The sequence below is a fragment of the Heterodontus francisci genome, unplaced genomic scaffold, assembly GCF_036365525.1.
Source record: "Heterodontus francisci isolate sHetFra1 unplaced genomic scaffold, sHetFra1.hap1 HAP1_SCAFFOLD_743, whole genome shotgun sequence".
NCBI classification, from domain to species: domain Eukaryota; kingdom Metazoa; phylum Chordata; class Chondrichthyes; order Heterodontiformes; family Heterodontidae; genus Heterodontus; species Heterodontus francisci.
The window spans coordinates 223255-247964 of NW_027141819.1; the positions used below are offsets into that span (position 1 = coordinate 223255).

General features: G+C 51.8%; 1 long non-coding RNA gene across 1 annotated transcript in view; it reads right to left on the minus strand.

The window, feature by feature from the left end:
• Nucleotides 1-1931: 1931 nt before the first annotated feature.
• LOC137364734 (uncharacterized) overlaps nt 1932-24710 on the minus strand; it is a 69883-nt gene continuing 47104 nt past the window's right edge. The window contains exons 2-3 of the long non-coding RNA XR_010973190.1: nt 2215-2341; nt 1932-2056 (exon numbers count right to left, since the gene is read on the minus strand). This is a non-coding gene — a long non-coding RNA (uncharacterized lncRNA). The remainder of the gene's footprint in view (nt 2057-2214; nt 2342-24710) is intronic.

The window sequence follows — 24710 nt, forward strand, 5'->3', positions numbered from 1 at the left end:
TGTTGTTCCTTTGTTTAAGAAGGGTGGCAAGGATAATCCAGGAAAAAGTAAGCCGGTGAGCCTTACGTCAGTGGGAGGGAAACTATTAGAGAGGATTCTTCGGGACAGGATTTACTCCCATTTGGAAACAAATGAACTTATTAGCGAGAGGCAGCATGGTTTTGTGAAGGGGAGGTCGTGTCTTACTAATCTGATTGAGTTTTTTGAGGATGTGACGAAGATGATTGATGAGGGAAGGGTGGTGGATGTTGTCTATATGGACTTTAGTAAAGCCTTTGACAAGGTCCCGCATGGCAGACTGCTGCAAAAGGTGAAGTCACACGGGATCAGAGGTGAGCTGGCAAGATGGATACAGAACTGGCTTGGTCACAGAAGTCAGAGGGTAACAGTGGATGGGTGTTTTTCTGAATGGAGGGATGTGACTAGTGGTGTTCCACAAGATTCACTGCTGAGACCTTTGCTGTTTGTAGTATATATAAATGATTTGGAGGAAAATTTAGCTGGTCTGATTAGTAAGTTTGCGGACGACACAAAGGTTGGCTGAGTTGCGGATAATGATGAGGATTTTCAGAGGATACAGCAGGATATAGATTCAGTTGGAGACTTGGGCGGAGAAATGGCAGATGGAGTTTAATCTGGACAAATGTGAGGTAATACATTTTGGAAGGTCTAATGCAGGTGGGAGGTATGCAGTAAATGACAGAACCCTTAGGAGTATTGACAGGCACAGAGATCTGCGCGTACAGGTCCACATGTCACTGAAAGTGGCAACGCAGGTGGATAAGGTAGTCAAAGCGACATACGGCATGCTTGCCTTCATCGGCCGGGGCATAGAGTATAAAAATTGGCAAGTCATGTTGCAGCTGTACAGAACCTTATTGCGTGCAATTCTGGTCGCCACACTACCAGAAGGACGTGGAGGCTTTGGAGAGGGGACAGAGGAAGTTTACCTGGATGTTGCCTGCTCTGGAGGGCATTAGCTATGAGGAGAGGGTGGAAAACTCGGATTGTTTTCACTGGAACGATGGAGGTGGAGTGGCGACATGATAGAGGTTTACAAAGTTATGAGCGGCATGGACAGAGTGGATAGTCAGAAGCGTTTTCCCAGAGTGGAAGAATCAGTTACTCGGGGACATAGGTTTAAGGTGCAAGGGGCAATGTTTATAGCGGATGTGCGAGGCAAGTTTGTTTACACAGAGGGTGCTGAGTGCCTGGGACTTGCTGCCAGGGGAGGTGGTGGAAGCAGATACGACAGCTACATTTAAGAGACATCTTGACAAATATATGAATAGAAGGGAATAGAGGGATATGGGCCCCAGAAGTGCAGAAGGTGTTAGTTTCGGTAGGCATCAAGACCGGCGCAGGCGTAGAGGGCCGAATGGCCTGTTCCTTTGCTGTCCTGTTCTTTGTTCTTTGTTCAATTAAGAAAGGACTGACTGTAAATCATCAACAGAACAATCACCATCTGAAGAACAGGGAACAGTCTATAAAACTCCTGTGAAACCATTTTGAGTTATATATTAAGAGAATGATCATTAATCTACATTGGAGCAGTCTCTGCACCTGTGATGACTGAGCGGTTCTCACCTGGTATGGTACTGAGACCCACATCGTGATCAGGAAGATCGCAGGCTCAATTCCCAGCCTGTGCTGTGTGAGCTGCTTTTATCTGTTGTGATACTGAGGCCCACATAGTGAACAGGAAGGTCCAGGCTCCAGCTCCAGCCTGTTCTGTGTGAGCTGATTTTTTCTATTGTGATACTGAGGCCCACATAGTGAACAGGAAGGTCCCAGGCTCCATCTCCCTCCTGTGTTGTGTAGTACTGAGCTCTATTCTTTATGTGCTTACAAGCTCCATGACCCACCCCTGACCGATGCTGAGTTGACCCGCTGCTCTATTGTATGTTATCAGGGGGTGATCCTACCTCACTGCAGAGTGTATCAAAGGCTGGACTCCTCAATCTCCTGCATCAAAACAGCTGCTCATCCAACTTGCTGATGCTTCATGTGGGGACAGGAACAGGACATTCTGCTCAGTCAGGAATTTCCAAACTAACTGCAAGACAGAGAGGCAGCAATTAGACCCACACAATGAGAGGTACATAACCAGTGTGATACTGGGTCACACACAGAGCAGGAAGATCCCAGGATCCATCCCCAGCCTGTGCTGTACTACCCCACACTCGACCCTCTGTTCACTGTGGGTGATTTTACCTCACTGTGGTGTATATGAAGACTCGATTTATCCACCTCCTGTATCACTGTCAGTGTGTCGGCCATCTTCAATGTGGGCGATGGAATGGGGCAGAACAATCTGTTCACTCAGGTACACACAGACTGACTGCAAGAGAGAGAGGTGGGAATTAGACAGATATAATTAAAGGTATGTACCCAGTCTGGTACTGAGCTCCAAACAGAGCACAGGAAGATCCCAGGCTCCATCCCCAGCCTGTGCTGTACTACCCCCCACTCGACCCTCTGTTCACGGTGGGTGATTTTACCTCACTGTGGTGTGTATAAATACTCGATTTATCCATCTCCTGTATCACTGTCAGTGTGTCGTCAATGTCATAGAGTCAGAGTTATACAGCACAGAAACAGGCCCTTCGGCCCATCGTGTCTATGTCGGCCATTAGGCACCTATCTATTCTCATCCCATTTTCCAGCATTTGGTCGTAGCCTTGTATTCTATGGCGTTTCAAGTGGTCACCTAAATACTTAAATGTGAGTGTTTCTTCCTGTACCACCTTCTGGCAGTTCGTTGCAGATTCCAACCACCCTCTGGGTGTAAAAATGTTTTCCTCAAATCCCCTTTAAACCTCCTGCCCCTTACCTTAAATCTATGCCACCTGGTTATTGGCCCCTCTAATAAAGGAAAATATTTCTTCCTGTCTAACCTGTCAGTGACTTTCAGAATTTTGTATACCTCAATCATGTTGCCACTCTGTCTTCTGCACACTAAGGTAAACAACCCAAGCCTTTTCAGTCGCTCTTCATAGCTGAAATGCTCCAGCCCAGGCAACCTCCTGGTGAATCTCCTCTGCACCCTCTCCAGTGCCATCACATCCTTCCTGCAGTATAGATTGCATTAGGGAAGGTGCAGATGAGATTCACCACGATGTTGCCTGGCCTGGAGCATTTCAGCGATGTTGACAGACGGGATAAGCTCGGGTTGTTTTCCTTCCAGCAGAGAAGTCTGAGTGGGGATATGATTGAGGTATATGAGGGGCATTGATAGGATAGATAGGAAGAAACATTTTCCCATAGCGGAGGTGTCAATAACCAGGGGATATCGATTTAAGGTTAGGGGCAGGAGATACAGAGGAGATTTGAGGCAAAGTGTTTTCACCCAGAGGGTGGTTGGAATCTGGAACACACTGTGGTCGAGGCCAGAACACTCAACATTTAAGAAGTATTTAGATGAGCACTTGAAATGCCATAGTATACAAGGCTACAGGCCAAGTGCTGGAAAATGGGATTAGAATAGATAGGTGCTTGATGGCCGACACAGACACAATGGGCCGAAAGTCCTGCTTCTGAGCTGAATAACTCCATCACTCTCTGACATTAATAAGGTAGAATTCATTTTCAACCCATATAACTACAAAATCTGACCACATTTTCTGTGAGAAATGATAATTTTAGGTTGTCGTGGAGCAGTCACTGATCGGTTCATTGGACACCTGATTTACAAACAAAGGATTCCTGCTCTGAGACTCTCACCTTACAACATCATATTACTGACAGTCAGATAAACACAACAGTATCAATAGAACACGGTATATTAAAATAGAAATATGAAGGAGGGACAGACAGAACAAACAAATAATGCAATCCCTGTCACTTCAAACATCAAACTGTCTGATTGGACAACCCTGAGACATTGGTGACAATGAGACAGGTAAACTGACCTGTTTAACTGCATGGGTCAGGGTCAATAATGAAAATTCAATTCACTGCAGTGGGAAACAAGTTCCTGCTTCTCAGAAAAACCTGCTTTTTAAAGATAATGTCTCAGAAAATAGAACTTAATCCAACCTCATTCTTTATTATGCTGAATAGTGGATAATAATTTATATCTGAGTTAGTGACTGCAGGGAGAGCCCTTTTTACTGGAACAGTGTCAGCTCAGTGTCAGGTACACACAGATACAGAAATAGATTCTCATCGGTGTACCTGTGGCTCAAAGAGATTCCACAAATCACAGAAATTGAAATCACAACACCACAAATAAGACACTGTCCTCAGAGTAACTCGAGAGAATTCTCCATCATCGGTATCACCTCACATTTCTCTGTATGAAATGTCATCTGTCACGTGTCTGTTCCTCCCACCAGCCTGTCTATATCCTCCTGAAGACTCTCACTATCCTCTTCACAGTTCACAATATTTCCAAGCTTTGTGTCATGTGTGAATATTAACAATATGTCCTGCCTGGATTATTAATAACTGATCCTAACATCAGTACCTGGGGAACTGCACTATATATCTTCCTCCAGTCTAAATAGTAACAGTTCATCACAACACTCTGTTTCCTCTCACTCAGCCCATTTCCTATCCTTTCTGTATCTCTCCTTTTTATTCCATGGGCTGCAGTTTTGCTGGTAATTCTATTACATGTCACTGAACCAAACACCTTTTGGGAATCCAGATACACCACATCAAACACATTCCCCTCAATAACCCTTCCTGAAACGTACAGCTCGAGCTTATCCAGCTGACCACACTTCATGTAAATGTGTTCAAAGACACAAGATGTACGGGAAATCTATACAGAGCGCAGGAAGATCCCAGCATCCATCCGCAGCCTCTGCTGAGTGAGCACAGGAAGATCCCAGGCTCCATCTCCAGCCTGTGCTGTGAACTATTCTGAGAAAGTGTGGCACTGAATACCAGACACAGAACACAGGAAGATCCCGGGCTCCATCCCCAGCCTGACCTAAGTGAGCTGCTCTCACATAATGTGGTACTGATCCCCATTCTTAGAGCACAGAAAGATCCCAGGCCCCATTCCTGGCCTCTGCTGAGCTAACACCTTGTTGTAACAGTTGTTATCAGTGTATGATCGTCCCTCACTGTGGAGTGGATGGAAGTCTGGAGTTCTCCATCTCCTGCATCACCACCAGCAGCTCATCCAACTTGAGTGTGTGTGATGTGGGGAAAGGATCAGGACATTGTGATCAGTCAGGAACTCCCAGACCCACTGCAAGAGAGAGAGTGGCAGCAATTAGAATCACACAATGAGGGTTAACCACATGGTATGGTACTGAGCCCAATACAGAGTACAGGGAGATCCCAGACTCCATCCACAGCCTCTGATGAGTGAGCTGTTCTCAACCAGTCTGGCACTGAGCCCCACCCAACGAGCACAGGAAGATCCCAAGCTCCATCCCCAGCCTGTGCTGTGTTTCTCCCTACTCTACCCTCTGTTCACGGTGGGTGATTTTACCTCACTGTGGTGTGGAGGAAGACTCAATTTATCCTTCTCAAGTATCAACGTCAGTGTGTCTTCAATGTCATAGAGTGAGAGTTATACAGCACAGAAACAGGCCCTTCGGCCCATCATGTCTGTGCTGCCCAACAGCACCTTTCTATTCCAATCCCATTTTTCCAGCACATGGCCTGTAGCCTTGTATACTATGGCGTTTCAAGTGCTCATCTAAATATTTAATTGTTGTCAGGGTTCCTGCCTCTCCTACCCCTTCAGGCAGTGTATACCAGATTCCAACCACCCTCTGGGAGAAAAATATATTCCTCAAACCCCCTTTAAACCTCTGGCCCCTTACCTTAAATCTATGACCCCTGGTTATTGACCCCTCGGAGAAGGGAAAAAGTTTCTGTCTATCTAACCTATCAAAGCCCCTCCTAATTTGGTTTTCCTCAATCATGTCCACTCTCAGAGTTTTCTGCTTCACGGAAAACATCCCAGCCTTTTCAGTCTCTCTTCATCGCTGAAATGTTCCAGCGACGCAAAATCCTGGTGAATCTCCTCTGACCTTCTGCACTTTCTAGGGTCCTACCATCCATTGTATATTCTCTTGCCTTGTTAGTCCTCCCAAAATGCATTACCTCACACTTCTCAAGATTAAATTACATTTCCCACTGCTCCGCCCATCTTACCAGCCCATCTACATAGTCCTTTAATCTAAGGCTTTCCTCCTCACTATTGATGACACCACTAATTTTCGTGTCATCTGCGAACTTACTGATGATACCTCATACAATCACGTCCAAAATATTAATGTGCACTACAAACAGCAAGGGTCCCAGCACCGATCCATGTGGTACACCACTGGTAACAGGCTTCCAATCGCACAAACAACCCTCGCCCATTACCCTCTGCCTCCTGCCACAAAGCCATTTTTGGATTCAATTTGCCAAATTGCCCTGGATCCCATGGGCTCTTACCTTCTTAACCAACCTCCCATGCGGGACCTTATCAAAAGCCTTACTGAAGTCCATGTAGATTACATCAACTGCTTTAACCTCATCTGCACATCTAGTCACCTCCTCGAAAAATTCATATCAAGTTAGTCAGACACGATCTCCCCCTGACAAATCCATAGTGACTATCCCTGATTAATCCCTGCCTCTCCTCGTGGAGATTAATCCTGTCCCTCAGATTCTTTTCCAATCGTTCCCCAACCACTGATGTTAGACTCACTAACCTGTATTTACCTAGTTTATCCCTGCCACCCTTCTTAAATAATGGTACCACATTCGCTGCCCTCTAGTCGTCTGGTACCTCTCCTGTGGCCAAAGAGGGTTTGCAAATTTGTGTCCGAGGCCCTGCAATCTCCTCCCTTGCCTCCGATAATGGCCTGGGATACATTTCATCTGAGCCTGGGGATTTATCCACTTTTAAGCCCGCTAAAACAGCGAATACTTACTTCCTTTCAATGCTAATATGTTCAAGTATATCACAATACCACTCCCTAATCTCTACACCGACATCATTCTTCTCCAAAGTGAACACAGATGAAAAGTAATAATTTAAAACCTCACCCATGTCCTCCGGTTCCACAAACAGATTGCCACTTTGGTTCCCTCATGGGATCTAATATTTTCCTGGTTATCTTCTTGCCCTTGACATACTGATAAAACATCTTAGGATTTTCCTTTATCTTGCCTGCTAGTGTTTTTTCATGTCCCTTCCCCACTCTCCGAATTACTTTTTTGAAGTACCCTCCAGCACTTTCTATACTCCTCTACTGCCTCTGCTGTTATCAGCGCTCTGAATCTGCCTTAAGCCTCCTATTTTTTCCTGATCTAATCCTCTATATCCCTTAACATTCAGGGTTCCCTGGGCCTGTTAGTCCTACCCTTCACCTTAACAGGTACATGTTGACTCTAAACTCTCACTATTTCCTCTTTGAAAGACTCCCACTGATCTGATGTCAACTTTCATAGAACAGTACAGCACAGTACAGGCCCTTTGGCCCACAATGTTGTGGCAAACCTTTAACCTACACTAAGATCAAACTAACTACCGACCCTTCATTCTACTATCATCCATGCACAGATCCAAGAGTCGCTTAAATGTCCCTAATGTATCTGCTTCTACTACCACCGCTGGCAGCACATTCCACACACCCACCAATCTCTGTGTAAAGAACCGACCTCTGACATCTCCCCGAAACCTTCCTCCAATCATCTTAAAATTATGCCCCCTGGTGATAGCCTTTTCCACCCTGGGAAAAAGTCTCTGGCTATCCACTCTATCTATGCCTCTCATCATCTTGTACCCCTCTATCAAGTCACCTCTCATCCTTCTTCGCTCCAATGAGAAAAGCCCTAGCTCCCTCAATCTTTCTTCATAAGACATGCCCTCCAGTCCAGGCAGCATCCTGGTAAATCTCCTCTTCACCCTCTCTAAAGCTTCCATATCCTTCAGATAATGAGGCGACCAGAACTGAACACAATATTCCAAGTGTGGTCGAACCAGGGCCTTATAGAGCTGCAGCATAACCTCCCAGCTCTTAAACTCAATCCCCCTGTTAATGAAAGCCAACACACCATACGCCTTCTTAACAACCCTATCAACTTGGGTGGCAAATTTGAGCGATCTATGGACATGGACCCCAAGATCCCTCTGTTCCTCCACACTACCAAGAATCCTGTCTTTAAGTCTGTATTCCGCATTCAAATTCGACCTTCCAAAATGAATCACTTCACACTTTTCCAGGTTGAACTCCATCTGCCACTTCTCAGCCCAGCTCTGCATCCTGCCAATGTCCCGTTGCAACCTACAACAGCCTTCCACACTATCCACAACTCCAGCAACCTTCGTGTCATCGGCAAACCTGCTAACCCAGCCTTCCACTTCCTCATCCAAGTCATTTATAAAAATCACAAAGAGCAGAGGTCCCAGAACAGATCCTTGTGGAACACCACTGGTCACTGAGCTCCATGCTGAATACTTTCCATCTACTACCACCCTCTGACTTCTATGGGCCAGCCAATTCTGTATCCAGAAAGCCAACCTTCCCTGTATCCCATGCCTCCTCACTTTCTGAATGAGCCTACCATGGGGAACCTTATCAAACACCTTGCTAAAATCCATATACACCACATCCACTGCTCTTCCTTCATCAATGTGTTTTGTCACATCTTCAAAGAATTCAATAAGGCTTGTGAGGCATGACCTGCCCCTCAAAAAGCCATGCTGACTGTCTCTAATCAAACCATGCTTTTCCAAATAATCATAAATCCTGTCTCTCAGAATCCTCTCCAATAATTTGCCCACTACCGATGTAAGACTGACAGGTCTATAATTCCCAGGGTTATCCCTATTCCCTTTCTTGAACAAGGGAACAACATTTGCCACCCTCCAATCATCCAGTACGACTCCAGTGGACAGTGAAGACGCAAAGATCATCGCCAAAGGAGCAGCAATCTCTTCCCTCGCTTCCCGTAATAACCTTGGGTATATCCCGTCTGGCCCCGGGGACTTATCTGTCCTCATATCATTCAAAATTTCCAGCACATCCTCCCTCTTAACCTCAACCTGTTGGAGCATATCAGCCTGTTCCACACTGTCCTCACAAACGACCAGGTCCCTCTCACTAGTGAATACTGAAGCAAAGTATTCATTTAGGACCTCCCCTACATCCTCCGACTCCAGGCACAAGTTCCCTCCACAATCCCTGATCGGCCCTACCCTCACTCTGGCCATCCTCTTGTTCCTCACATAAGTGTAGAACGCCTTGGGATTTTCCTTAATCCTACCCGCCAAGAGTTTTTCATGTCCCCTTCTAGCTCTCCTAAGTCCATTCTTCAGTTCCTTCCTGGCTACCTTGTAACCCTCTAGAGCCCTGTCTGATCCTTGCTTCCTCAACCTTAAGTAAGCTTCCTTCTTCCTCTTGACTAGCTGTTCCACTTCTCTTATCATCCAAGGTTCCTTCACCCTACCATCCCTTCCCTGCCTCATCGGGACAAACCTATCCAGCAGTCGCAGCAAGTGCTCCCTAAACAACCTCCACATTTCTGTCGTGCATTTCCCTGAGAACATCTGTTCCCAGTTTAAGCTCCCCAGTTCCTGCCTAATAGCATTGTAATTCCCCCTCCCCCAATTAAATATTTTCCCATCTCGTCTGCTCCTCTCCCTCTCCAAGACTATTGTAAAGGTCAGGGAGTTGTGATCACTATCACCGAAATGCTCTCCCACCGAGAGATCTGCCACCTGGCCTGGTTCGTTGCCAAGCACCAAATCCAACATAGTCTCCCCTCTAGTCGGCCTATCTACATATTGAGTCAGGAAACCTTCCTGGACACACCTGACAAAATCTGCTCCATCCAAACTATTTGCACTAAGGAGGTTCCAATCAATATTAGGGAAGTTGAAGTCACCCATGACAACAACCCTGTTACTTCTGCACCTTTCCAAAATCTGCCTCCCAATCTGTTCCTCCGTGTCTCTGTTGCTATTGGGGGCTCTATAGAAAACTCCCAATAAAGTGACTGCTCCTTTCCTGTTTCTGACTTCCACCCATAATGACTCAGTAGACAAACCCTCCTCGACGACCTCCCTTTCTGCAGCTGTGATACTATCCCTGACTAACAATGCCACTCCCCCACCTCTTTTACCTCCCTCCCTATTCCTTTTGAAACATCTAATCCCCGGAACATCCAACATCCATTCCTGCCCCTGTGATATCCAAGTCTCCGTAATGGCCACAACATCATAGCTCCAAGTACTGATCCTTTCTCTAAGTTCATCACCCTTATTCCTGACACTTTCTGCGTTAAAATAGACACACTTCAACCCATCATACTGGCTGCAACTTTGCCCTGTCAACTGTCTAACCTTGCTCACAGACACTCTGCACTCGGTCTCTGCCTGTTCAAACAGCTACCCCATCCACTGATCCGTAGCTCCGGTTCCCATCCCCCTGCAAGACAAGTTCAAACCCTTCCGAACAGCTCTCGCAAACCTCCTGCCCAGGATATTGGTGCTCCTCCAGTTCAGATGCAACCCGTTCTTTTTGTACAGGTCCCACCCTCCCCAGAAGATATCCCAATGTCCTACATATCTGAATCCCTCCCTCCTGCAACAGTTCTGTAGCCACGTGCTCAGCTGCCAATTGAATCCAAGCCTCTATTAATACCAGCTGGAGTGGTACTGAGTCCCACTCACACACCAGGAAAGAGCCAATTCAATCCAGGCCTCTATTAATACCAGCTGGAGTGGTACTGAGTCCCACTCACACACCAGGAAAGAGCCAATTCAATCCAGGCCTCTATTAATACCAGCTGGAGTGGTACTGAGCCCCACTCACACACCAGAAAGAGCCAATTCAATCCAGGCCTCTATTAATACCAGCTGGAGTGGTACTGAGTCCCACTCACACACCAGAAAGAGCCAATTCAATCCAGGCCTCCATTAATACCAGCTGGAGTGGTACTGAGCCCCACTCACACACCAGGAGAGTGTCAATTCAATCTAGGCCTCTATTAACACCAGCTGGAGTGGTACTGAGCCCCACTCACACTCCAGGAAAGAGCCAATTCAATCCAGGCCTCTATTCATACCAGCTGGAGTGGTACGGAGTCCCACTCACACACCAGAAAGAGCCAATTCAATCCAGGCCTCTATCAATACCAGCTGGAGTGGCACTGAGCCCCACCCACACACCAGGAAAGTGTCAATTTAAACCAAATTTCTATTAATATCAGCTGGAGTGGTACTGATCCCCACTCACACACCAGGAAAGTGCCAATTCAATCCAGGCCTCTATTAATACCAGCTGGAGTCAGACTGAGCCCCACGCACACACCAGGAAAGAGGCAATTCAAACTAGGCCTCTATTAATACCAGCTGGAGTGGTACTGAGTCCCACTCACGCTCCAGGAAAAGGGTAATTCAATCCTGGTCTCTATTAATACCAGCTGGAGTGGTACTGAGTCCCACTCACACACCTGGAAAGAGCAAAATCAATCCAGGCCAATTTAATTCCAGCTGGAGTGGTACTGAGTCCCACTCACACACCAGGAAAGACCCAATTCAATCAAGACCTCTATTCATACCAGCTGGAGTGGCACTGAGCCCCACTCGCACACCAGGAAAGAGCCAATTCAATCCAGTCCTCTATTAATACCAGCTGGAGTGGTACTGAGCCCCACTCTCACACCAGGAAAGAGCCAATTCAATCCAGGCCTCTATTAATACCAGCTGGAGTGGTACTGAGCCCCACTCGCACACCAGGAAAGAGCCAATTAAATCCAGGCCTCTATTAATACCAGCTGGAGTGGTTGTAAGTCCCACTCACACACCAGGAAAGAGGCAATTCAATCCAGGCCTCTATTAATACCAGCTGGAGTGGTTCTGAGACCCACTCAAACACCAGGAAAGAGGCAATTCAATCCAGGCCTCTATTAATACCAGCTGGAGTGGTACTGAGCCCCACTCACACACCAGGAAAGAGCCAATTCAATCAAGACCTCTATTAATACCAGCTGGAGTGATACTGAGTCCCACTCACACACCAGGAAAGAGGCAATTCAATCCAGGCCTCTATTAATACCAGCTGGAGTGATACTGAGTCCCATACAGACACCAGGAAAGAGGCAATTCAATCCAGGCCTCTATTAATACCAGCTGGAGTGATACTGAGTGCCACTCACACACTGGAAGAGAGGCAATTCAATCCAGGTTTCTATTAATACCAGCTGGAGTGGTACTGAGTCCCACTCACACACCAGGAAAGTTTAAATTCTATCGAGGCCTCTCTTAATACCTGCAGAAGTGGTACTGAGCCCCACTCACACACCAGGAAAGAGCCAATTCAATCAAGACCTCTATTAACACCAGCTGGAGTGGTTCTGAGTCCCACTCACACAGCAGGAAAGAGACAAATCAATACAGACCTCTATCAATACCAGCTGGAGTGGTACTGAGTCCCACTCACACACCAGGAAAGAGCCAATTCAATCCAGGTCTCTATTAATACCAGCAGGAGTGGTACTGAGCCCTACTCACACACCAGGAAAGAGCCAATTCAATCAAGACCTCTATTAATACCAGCTGGAGTGGTACTGAGCCCCACTCACACACCAGGAAAGAGTCAATTCAATCCAGGCCTCTATCAATACCAGCTGGAGTGGTACTAAGACTCACTCACACACCAGGGAAGAGCCAATTCAAACCAGGCCTCTATTAATACCAGCTGGAGTGGTACCGAGTCCCACTCACACACCAGGAAAGAGGCAATACAATCCAGGTCTCTATTAATACCAGCTGGAGTGATACTGAGCCCCACTCACACACCAGGAAAGAGTCAATTCAATCCAGACCTCTATTAATACCAGCTGGAGTGGTACTGAGCCCCACTCACACACCAGGAAAGAGCCAATTCAAACCAGGCCTCTATTAATACCAGCTGGAGTGGTACCGAGTCCCACTCACACACCAGGAAAGAGGCAATTCAATCCAGGCCTCTATTAATACCAGCTGGAGTGGTACTGAGCCCCACTCACACACCAGGAAAGAGCCAATTCAATCCAGGCCTCTATCAATACCAGCTGGAGTGGTACTAAGACTCACTCACACACCAGGAAAGAGCCAATTCAAACCAGGCCTCTATTAATACCAGCTGGAGTGGTACTGAGCCCCACTCACACATCAGGAAAGGGTCAATTTAAACCAGGCCTCTATTAATACCAGCTGGAGTGGTACTGAGCCCCACTCACACACCCGGAAAGAGGCAATTCAATCCAGGCCTCTATTAATACCTGCTGGAGTGGTACTGAGTCCCACTCACACACCATGAAAGAGCCAATTCAATCCAGGCCTCTATTAATACCAGCTGGAGTTGTACAGATCCCCACTCACACACCAGGAAAGAGGCAATTCAATCCAGGTCTCTATTAATACCAGCTGGAGTGCTACTGAGCCCCACTCAAACACCAGGAAAGAGGCAATTCAATCCAGGCCTCTATTAATACCAGCTGGAGTGGTACTGAGCCCCACTCACACACCAGGAAAGAGGCAATTCAATCCAAGCCTCTATTAATACCAGCTGGAGTGGTTCTGAGTCCCACTCAAACACCAGGAAAGAGGCAATTCAATCCAGGCCTCTATTAATACCAGCTGGAGTGGTACTGAGCCCCACTCACACACCAGGAAAGAGGCAATTCAATCCAAGCCTCTATTAATACCAGCTGGAGTGGTACTGAGCCCCACTCACACACCAGGAAAGAGCCAATTCAATCCAGGCCTCTATTAATACCAGCTGGAGTGGTTCTGAGTCCCACTCAAACACCAGGAAAGAGGCAATTCAATCCAGGCCTCTATTAATACCAGCTGGAGTGGTACTGAGTCCCACACTCACACCAGAGAGAACCAATTCAATCCAGGCCTCTATTAATACCAGCTGGAGTGGTTCTGAGTCCCACACTCACACCAGTCAGAACCAATTCAATCCAGGCCTCTATTAATACCAGCTGGATTGGGTCTGAGTCAAACTGAAACACCAGGAAAGAGGCAATTCAATCCAGGCCTCTATTAATACCTGCAGAAGTGGTCCTGAGTCCCTTTGACACAGGAGGAAAGAGACAATTTATTTCTGAACACTATCAATACCAGTTGGAGTTGCACTGAGTCCCACTCACACATCTGGAAAGAGTCAATTTAAACCAGACCTCTATTAATACCAGTTGGAGTGGTTCTGAGTCCCACTCACACAGCAGGAAAGAGCCGATTCAATCCAGGCCTCTATTAATACCAGCTGGAGTCAGACTGAGCCCCATGCACACACCAGGAAAGAGGCAATTCAAACTAGGCCTCTATTAATACCAGCTGGAGTGGTGCTGAGCCCCACTCACACACCAGGAAAGACCCAATTCAATCAAGACCTCTATTCATACCAGCTGGAGTGGCACTGAGCCCCACTCGCACACCAGGAAAGAGCCAATTCAATCCAGTCCTCTATTAATACCAGCTGGAGTGGTACTGAGCCCCACTCTCACACCAGGAAAGAGCCAATTCAATACAGATCTCTATTAATACCATCTGGAGTGGTACTGAGCCCCACTCGCACACCAGGAAAGAGCCAATTAAATCCAGGCCTCTATTAATACCAGCTGGAGTGGTTGTGAGTCCCACTCACACACCAGGAAAGAGGCAATTCAATCCAGGCCTTTATTAATACCAGCTGGAGTGGTACTGAGCCCCACGCACACACCAGGAAAGAGGCAATTCAATCCAGGCCTCTATTAATACCAGCTGGAGTGGTTCTGAGTCCCACTCACAAACCAGGAAAGAGTCAATTCAATCCAGGCCTATATTAATACCAGCTGGAGTGGTACTGAGCCCCACTCACACACCAGGAAAGAGTCAATTCAATCCAGGCCTCTATCAATACCAGCTGGAGTGGTACTGAGACTCACTCACACACCAGGGAAGAGCCAATTCATACCAGGCCTCTATTAATACCAGCTGGAGTGGTTCTGAGTCCCACTCACAAACCAGGAAAGAGTCAATTCAATCCAGGTCTCTATTAATACCAGCTGGAGTGTTACTGAGCCCCACTCACACACCAGGAAAGAGGCAATTCAATCCAGGCCTCTATTAATACCAGCTGGAGTGCTACTGAGCCCCACTCACACACCAGGAAAGAGGCAATTCAATCCAGGTCTCTATTAATACCAGCTGGAGTGGTACTGAGCCCCACTCACACACCCAGAAATAGGCACTTCAATCAAGACCTCTATTAACACCAGCTGGAGTGGTTCTGAGTCCCACTCACACAGCAGGAAAGAGACAAATCAATACAGACCTCTATCAATACCAGCTGGAGTGGTACTGAGTCCCACTCACACACCAGGAAAGAGCCAATTCAATCCAGGTCTCTATTAATACCAGCTGGAGTGCTACTGAGCCCCACTCACACACCATGAAAGAGCCAATTCAATCCAGGCCTCTATTAATACCAGCTGGAGTGGTACTGAGCCCCATTCGCACACCAGGAAAGAGCCAATTGAATCCAGGCCTCTATTAATACCAGCTGGAGTGGCACTGAGCCCCATTCGCACACCAGGAAAGAGCCAATTCAATCCAGGCCTCTATTAATACCAGCTGGAGTGGCACTGAGACCCACTCGCACACCAGGAAAGAGGCAATTCAATCCAGGTCTCTATCTATAGCGACTGGAGTGGGACTGAGAGCCACTCACACACCAGGAAAGAGGCAATTCAATCCAGGCCTCTATGAATACCAGCTGGAGTGGTACTGAGCCCCACTCACACACCAGGAAAGAGCCAATTCAATCCAGACCTCTATTAATACCAGCTGGAGTGGTTCTGAGTCCCACTCAAACACCAGGAAAGAGGCAATTCAATCCAGGCCTCTATTAATACCAGCTGGAGTGGTACTGAGCCCCACTCACACACCAGGAAAGAGCCAATTCAATCCAGACCTCTATTAATACCAGCTGGAGTGGTTCTGAGTCCCACTCAAACACCAGGAAAGAGGCAATTCAATCCAGGCCTCTATTAATACCAGCTGGAGTGGTACTGAGTCCCACACTCACACCAGAAGAACCAATTCAATCCAGGCCTCTATTAATACCAGCTGGATTGGGTCTGAGTCAAACTGAAACACCAGGAAAGAGGCAATTCAATCCAGGCCTCTATTAATACCTGCAGAAGTGGTCCTGAGTCCCTTTGACACAGGAGGAAAGAGACAATTTATTTCTGAACACTATCAATACCAGTTGGAGTTGCACTGAGTCCCACTCACACATCAGGAAAGAGTCAATTTAAACCAGACCTCTATTAATACCAGTAGGAGTGGTTCTGAGTCCCACTCACACATCAGGAAAGAGTCAATTTAAACCAGACCTCTATCAATACCAGCTGGAGTGGTACTGAGTCCCACTCACACAGCAGGAAAGAGTCAATTTAAACCAGACCTCTATTAATACCAGCTGGAGTGGTACTGAGTCCCACTCACACAGCAGGAAAGAGTCAATTTAAACCAGACCTCTATTAATACCAGCTGGAGTGGTGCTGAGTCCCACTCACAGACCAGGAAAGAGTCAATTCAATCCAGGCGTCTATTAATACATGCTGGAGTGGTGCTGAGTCCCACTCACACACCAGGAAGGAGCCAAATCAATCCGGACCTCTATTAATACCAGCTGGATTGGGTCTGAGTCAAACTGAAACAGCAGGAAGGAGCCAATTCTATCCAGGCCTCTAATAATACCAGCTGGAGTGGTACTGAGTCCCACTCACACACCAGGAAAGAGCCAATTCAATCCAGGCCTCAATTAATACCAGCTGGAGTGACACTGAGCCCCACTCACACACCAGGAAAGGGCCAATTCAATCCAGGCCTCAATTAATACCAGCTGGAGTGACACTGAGCCCCACTCACACACCAGGAAAGAGCCAAATCAATCCAGACCTCTATTAATACCAGCTGGAGTGGTACTGAGCCCCTCTCACACACCCATAAAGAGCCAATTCAATCCAGGCCTCTATTAATACCAGCTGGAGAGGTACTGAGTCTCACTCACACACCAGGAAAGAGCCAATTCAATCCAGGCCTCAATTAATACCAGCTGGAGTGACACTGAGCCCCACTCACACACCAGGAAAGGGCCAATTCAATCCAGGCCTCAATTAATACCAGCTGGAGTGACACTGAGCCCCACTCACACACCAGGAAAGGGCCAATTCAATCCAGGCCTCAATTAATACCAGCTGGAGTGACACTGAGCCCCACTCACACACCAGGAAAGAGCCAAATCAATCCAGACCTCTATTAATACCAGCTGGAGTGGTACTGAGCCCCTCTCACACACCCATAAAGAGCCAATTCAATCAAGGCCTCTATTAATACCTGCTGGAGTGGAATTAATTCCCACTCACACACCATGAAAGATGGTGAGGGAGGGTCTGGTAGAGGGGAATGAAGAAGGAGGGAGGGTGTGGTGGAGGGGAATGAAGAGTGGGGGGGAGGGGGTGGTGGAGGGGAATGAAGAGGGTTGAGGGAGTGGGAGGTGGAGGGGAATGAAGAGGGGGAGGTGGATGGGAATGAAGAGGGGAGGGAGGGGTAGGTGGAGGTGAATGAAGAGGGGGATGGAGGAGACGGGGGACGTGAATGAAGAGGGGGAGGGAGGAGACGGGGAGGGGAATGAAGTGGGGGAAGGAGGGGGAGGTGGTGAAGAATGAAGTGGGGGAGGGAGGGGTAGGTGGAGGGCAATGAAGAGGGGGCGGGAGGGGTAGGTGGAGGTGATTGAAGAGGGGTAGGGAGGAATAGGGGGAGTGAGGGGGAGGGAGGGGAAGGGAGGGGGTGGTGGTGAAGAATGAAGTGGCGGATGGAGGGGATGGTGGAGGGGAATGAAGAGGGGGAGGGAGGGGTTGGTGGAGGGCAATGACGAGGGGGAGGGAGGGGAGGTGGAGGGGAATGAAGAGGGGGAGGAAGGGGGAGGTGGATGGGAAATAAGAGGGGATGGAGGGGGAGGTGGTGGGGAATGAAGTGGGTGAGGGAGGGGGAGGTGGATGGGAATGAAGAGGGGGAGGGAGGGGGTGGTGGAGTGGAATAAAGAGGGGGAAAGAGGGGGAGGTGGAGTGGAATGAACAGTGGGAGGGCAGAGGAGGGGAATGAAGAGGGGGAGGGAGGTGGTGGTGGCTGGGAATGAAGAGGGGGCGGGAGGGGGATTGAAGAGGGGGAGGAAGGGGGAGGGGAGGGGAATGAAGAGAGGGAGGGATGGGGAGGGGGAGGCGAATGAGGAGGGGGAAGGAAAGGATGGTGGATGGGCATGAAGAGGGGGAGGGAGGCGTTGGTGGAGTGGAATGAAGAGGGGAGGGAGGGGTTGGTGGAGGGGAATGAAGAGGGGGAGGGAGGGGTAGGTGGAGGTGAATGAAGAGGGGGAGGGAGGAGGAGGGGGAGGGGAATGAAAAGGGGGAGGGAGGGGGAAAGGAATGAAGAGGGGGATGGTGGGGGAGGGGAATGAAGAGGGCGAGGGAGGGGGAGGTGGATGGCAATGAAAAGGGTGAGGGTGGGGGTGTTGGAGGGGAATGAAGAGGTGGAGGGAGGGGGAGGTGGAGTGGAATAAAGAGGGGAAGGGAGGAGGAGGGGGAGGGGAGTGAAGAGGGGAGGGAGGAGGAGGGGAATGAAGAGGGGGAGGGAGGGGGTGGTGGATGGGAATGAAGAGGGGGAGGGAGGGGGTCGGAGGGGTAGGTGGTGAAGTATGAAGTGACGGATGGAGGGGATGGTGGAGGGGAATGAAGAGGGGGAGGGAGGGGTTGGTGGAGGGCAATGACGAGGGGGAGGGTGGGGGTGGTCGAGGGGGAGGGAGGGGGAGGTGGTTGGGAATGAAAAGGGGGAGGGTGGGGGTGTTGGAGGGGAATGAAGAGGGGGAGGCAGGGGGAGGTGGATGGGAATAGAAGGGGAGGGAGGGGGAGGGAGGGGGAGGTCTAGTGGAATGAAGAGTGTGAGGGAAGGGGAGGGGAATGAAGAGGGGGAGGGAGGGAGGGGGATGGGGAGGGGAATGAAGAGTGGGAGGGAGGGGCGGGGAATGAAGAGGGGGAGGGAGGGGGAGGCAAATGAAGAGGGGGAGGAAGCGGGATGGGGAGGGGAATGAAGAGTGGGAGGGAGGGGCGGGGGAGGGAGGGGCGGGGAATGAAGAGGGGGAGGGAGGGGGAGGCGAATGAAGAGGGGGAGGGAAAGGGTGGTGGTTGGGAATTAAGAGGGGGAGGGAGGGGGTGTTGGAGTAGAATGAAGAGGAGGAGGGAGGGGTTGGTGGAGGGGAATGAAGAGGCGGAGGGATGGGGTGGTGGAGTGGAATGAAGAGGAGGAGGGAGGGGTTGGTGGAGGGGAATGAAGAGGCGGAGGGAGGGGGTGGTGGAGTGGAATGAAGAGGGGGAGGGAGGGGTAGGTGGAGGTGAATGAAGAGGGGTGGGAGGAGGAGGGGGAGAGGAATGAAAAGGGGGAGAGAGGCGGAGGGGAATAAAGAGGGGGAGGGAGGGGGATGTAGTGAAGAATGAAGTGGGGGAGGGAGGGGATGGTGGAGGGGAATGAGGAGTGGGAGGGAGGGGGTGGTGGAGTGGAATCAAGAGGGGGAGGGTGCGGTAGGTGGAGGTGAATGAAGAGGGGGAGGGAGGAGGAAGGGGAGGGGAATGAAGTGGGGGAGGCGAATGAAGAGGGGGAGGGAAAGGGTGGTGGATGGGAATGAAGAGGGGGAGGGAGGGGGTGTTGGAGTGGAATGAAGAGGGGGAGGGAGGGGTTGGTGGAGGGGAATGAAGAGGCGGATGGAGGGGGTGGTGGAGTGGAATGAAGAGGGGGAGGGAGGTGTAGGTGGAGGTGAATGAAGAGGGGTGGGAGGTGGAGGGGGAGGGGAATGAAGAGGGGGAGGGAGGGGGAGGTGGTGAAGAATGAAGTGGGGGAGGGAGGGGATGATGGAGGGGAATGAAGAGGGGGAGGGAGGGAGGGGTTGGTGGAGGGCAATGAAGAGGGGGTGGTTCGGGGAGGGGGAGGGGGTGGTGGAGTGGAATGAAGAGGGGGAGGGAGCGGTAGGTGGAGGTGAATGAAGAGGGGGAGGGTGGAGGAGGGGGAGGGGAATGAAGAGGGGGAGGGGAATGAAGAGGGGGAGGGGAATGAAGAGGGGGAGGGGAATGAAGAGGGGGAGGGGAATGAAGAGGGGGAGGGGAATGAAGAGGGGGAGGGTGGGGGTGGTGGATGGGAATGAAGAGGGGGAGGTGGAGGGGAATGAAAAGGGGTAGGGAGGGGTGGTGGAGGAGAATGAAGATGCGGAGGGAGGGGTGGTGGAGTGGAATGAAGAGGGGGAGGGAGGGGGAGGGAGGGGGAGGTGGATGGGAATGAAGAGGGGTGGGAGGGGTAGGTGGAGGTGAATGAAGAGGGGTAGGGAGGAGGCGGGGGAGGGGAATGAAGAGGGGGAGGGAGCGGGTGGTGGAGTGGAATGAAGAGGGGGACGGAGGGGTAGGTGGTGAAGAATGAAGTGGGGGAGGGAGGGGATGGTGGAGGAGAATGAAGAGGGGTAGGGAGGGGAAGGTGGAGGGCAATGAAGCGGGTGGGCTCTGGGGAGGGTGAGGGAGGGGTGGTGGAGTGGAATGAAGAGGGGGAGGGAGGGGTAGGTGGAGGTGAATGAAGAGTGGGAGGGAGGAGGAGGGGGAGGGGAATGAAGATGGGGCGGGAGGTGTAGGTGGAGGTGAATGAAGAGGGGGAGGGAGGGGTAGGTGGAAGTGAATGAAGAGTGGGAGGGAGGAGGAGGGGGAGGGGGATGAAGATGGGGAGGGAGGGGTAGGTGGAGGTGAATGAAGAAGGGGAGGGAGGGGGTGGTGGATGGGAATGAAGAGGGGGAGGGAGGGGGTGTTGGAGTGGAATGAAGAGGGGGAGGGAGCTGTAGGTGGAGGTGAATGAGGAGGGGGAAGGAAAGGATGGTGGATGGGCATGATAAGGGGGAGGGAGGCGTTGGTGGAGTGGAATGAAGAGGGGAGGGAGGGGTTGGTGGAGGGGAATGAAGAGGGGGAGGGAGGGGTAGGTGGAGGTGAGTGAAGAGGGGGAGGAAGGGGGAGGGGGAGGGGAATGAAGAGAGGGAGGGATGGGGAGGGGGAGGCGAATGAGGAGGGGGAAGGAAAGGATGGTGGATGGGCATGAAGAGGGGGAGGGAGGCGTTGGTGGAGTGGAATGAAGAGGGGAGGGAGGGGTTGGTGGAGGGGAATGAAGAGGGGGAGGGAGGGGTAGGTGGAGGTGAATGAAGAGGGGGAGGGAGGAGGAGGGGGAGGGGAATGAAAAGGGGGAGGGAGGGGGAGGGGAATGAAGAGGGGGATGGTGGGGGAGGGGAATGAAGAGGGCGAGGGAGGGGGAGGTGGATGGCAATGAAAAGGGTGAGGGTGGGGGTGTTGGAGGGGAATGAAGAGGTGGAGGGAGGGGGAGGTGGAGTGGAATAAAGAGGGGAAGGGAGGAGGAGAGGGAGGGGAATGAAGAGGGGAGGGAGGAGGAGGGGAATGAAGAGGGGGAGGGAGGGGGTGGTGGATGGGAATGAAGAGGGGGAGGGAGGGGGTCGGAGGGGTAGGTGGTGAAGTATGAAGTGACGGATGGAGGGGATGGTGGAGGGGAATGAAGAGGGGGAGGGAGGGGTTGGTGGAGGGCAATGACGAGGGGGAGGGTGGGGGTGGTCGAGGGGGAGGGAGGGGGAGGTGGTTGGGAATGAAGAGGGGGAGGGAGCGGGATGGGGAGGGGAATGAAGAGGGGGAGGAAGCAGGATGGGGAGGGGAATGAAGAGTGGGAGGGAGGGGCGGGGGAGGGAGGGGAGGGGAATGAAGAGGGGGAGGCAGGGGGAGGTGGATGGGAATAGAGGGGGAGGGAGGGGGAGGTCTAGTGGAATGAAGAGTGTGAGGGAGGGGGAGGGGAATGAAGAGGGGGAGGGAGGGGGTGGTGGATGGGAATGAAGAGGGGGAGGGAGCGGGATGGGGAGGGGAATGAAGAGGGGGAGGAAGCAGGATGGGGAGGGGAATGAAGAGTGGGAGGGAGGGGAGGGGAATGAAGAGGGGGAGGGAGGCGGAGGCGAATGAAGAGGGGGAGGGAAAGGGTGGTGGTTGGGAATTAAGAGGGGGAGGGAGGGGGTGTTGGAGTGGAATGAAGAGGAGGAGGGAGGGGTTGGTGGAGGGGAATGAAGAGGCGGAGGGAGGGGGTGGTGGAGTGGAATGAAGAGGGGGAGGGAGGGGTAGGTGGAGGTGAATGAAGAGGGGTGGGAGGAGGAGGGGGAGAGGAATGAAGAGGGGGAGAGAGGCGGAGGGGAATAAAGAGGGGGAGGGAGGAGGATGTAGTGAAGAATGAAGTGGGGGAGGGAGGGGATGGTGGAGGGGAATGAAGAGGGGGAGGGAGGGGTTGGTGGAGGGCAATGAAGAAGGTGTGGTACGGGGAGGGGGAGGGGAATGAGGAGTGGGAGGGAGGGGGTGGTGGAGTGGAATCAAGAGGGGCAGGGTGCGGTAGGTGGAGGTGAATGAAGAGGGGGAGGGAGGAGGAGGGGGTGGGGAATGAAGTGGGGGAGGCGAATGAAGAGGGGGAGGGAAAGGGTGGTGGATGGGAATGAAGAGGGGGAGGGAGGGGTTGGTGGAGGGGAATGAAGAGGCGGATGGAGGGGGTGGTGGAGTGGAATGAAGAGGGGGAGGGAGGTGTAGGTGGAGGTGAATGAAGAGGGGTGGGAGGTGGAGGGGGAGGGGAATGAAGAGGGGTGAGAGGGGGAGGTGGTGAAGAATGAAGTGGGGGAGGGAGGGGATGATGGAGGGGAATGAAGAGGGGGAGGGAGGGGGAGGTGGTGAAGAATGAAGTGGGGGAGGGAGGGGATGATGGAGGGGAATGAAGAGGGGGAGGGAGGGGGAGGTGATGAAGAATGAAGTGGGGGAGGGAGGGAATGATGGAGGGGAATGAATAGGGGGAGGGAGGGGTTGGTGGAGGGCAATAAAGAGGGGGTGGTTCGGGGAGGGGGAGGGGGAGGGGGTGGTGGAGTGGAATGAAGAGGGGGAGGGAGCGGTAGGTGGAGGTGAATGAAGAGGGGGACGGTGGAGGAGGGGGAGGGGAATGGAGGGGGAGGGGAATGAAGAGGGGGAGGGAGGGGGTTGTGGTTGGGAATTAAGAGGGGGAGGGTGGGGGTGGTGGATGGGAATGAAGAGGGGGAGGGGGAGGTGGAGGGGAATGAAAAGGGGTAGGGAGGGGGTGGTGGAGGAGAATAAAGAGGCGGAGGGAGGGGTGGTGCAGTGGAATGAAGAGGGTTGAGGGAGTGTGAGGTGGAGGGGAATGAAGAGGGGGAGGGAGAGGGAGGGAGGGGGAGGTGGATGGGAATGAAGAGGGGAGGGAGGTGTAGGTGGAGGTGAATGAAGAGGGGTAGGGAGGAGGCGGGGGAGGGGAATGAAGAGGGGGAGGGAGCGGGTGGTGGAGTGGAATGAAGAGGGGGAGGGAGGGGTAGGTGGTGAAGAATGAAGTGGGGGAGGGAGGGGATGGTGGAGGAGAATGAAGAGGGGTAGGGAGGGGAAGGTGGAGGGCAATGAAGCGGGTGGGCTCTGGGGGGGGAGGGAGGAGGAGGGGGAGGGGAATGAAGATGGGGCGGGAGGTGTAGGTGGAGGTGAATGAAGAGGGGGAGGGAGGGGTAGGTGGAGGTGAATGAAGAGTGGGAGGGAGGAGGAGGGGGAGGGGAATGAAGATGGGGAGGGAGGGGTAGGTGGAGGTGAATGAAGAAGGGGAGGGAGGGGGTGGTGGATGGGAATGAAGAGGGGGAGGGAGGGGGTGTTGGAGAGGAATGAAGAGGGGGAGGGAGGTGTAGGTGGAGGTGAATGAAGAGGGGTGGGAGGAGGAGGGGGAGGGGAATGAAGAGGGGGAGAGAGGGGGAGGGGAATGAAGAGGGGGAGGGAGGGGGAGGTGGTGAAGAATGAAGTGGGGGAGGGAGGGGATGGTGGAGGGGAATGAAGAGGGGGAGGGAGGGGTTGGTGGAGGGCAATGAAGAGGGCGAGGGAGAAGGAGGTGGAGGGGAATGAAGAGGGGGAGGGAGAGGATGTGGATGGGAATGAAGAGGGGGAGGGAGGGGTTGGTGGAGTGAAATGAAGAGGGCGAGGGAGAGGGAGGTGGAGGGGAATGAAGAGGGGGAGGGAGAGGAAGTGGATGGGAATGAAGATGGGGAGGGAGGGAGGGGCTGGTAGAGGGGAATGAAGAAGGAGGGAGGGGGTGGTGGAGGGGAATGAAGAGGGGGAGGTGGATGGGAATGAAGAGTGGGGGGGAGGGGGTGGTGGAGGGGAATGAAGAGGGTTGAGGGAGTGGGAGGTGGAGGGGAGTGGGAGGTGGAGGGGAATGAAGAGGGGGAGGGAGGGGGAGGGGGAGGTGGATGGGAATGAAGAGGGGAGGGAGGGGTAGGTGGAGGTGAATGAAGAGGGGGAGGGAGGAGGCGGGGGAGGGGAATGAAGAGGGGGAGGGAGGGGGTGGTGGAGGGGAATGAAGAGGGGTAGGGAGGGGAAGGTGGATGGCAATGAACAGGGTGGGCTCCGGGGAGGGGGAGGGAGGGGTTAGTGGAGTGGAATGAAGAGGGGGAGGGAGGGGTAGGTGGAGGTGAATGAAGAGTGGGAGGGAGCGGGTGGTGGAGTGGAATGAAGAGGGGGAGGGAGGGGTAGGTGGTGAAGAATGAAGTGGGGGAGGGAGGGGATGGTGGAGGAGAATGAAGAGGGGTAGGGAGGGGAAGGTGGAGGGCAATGAA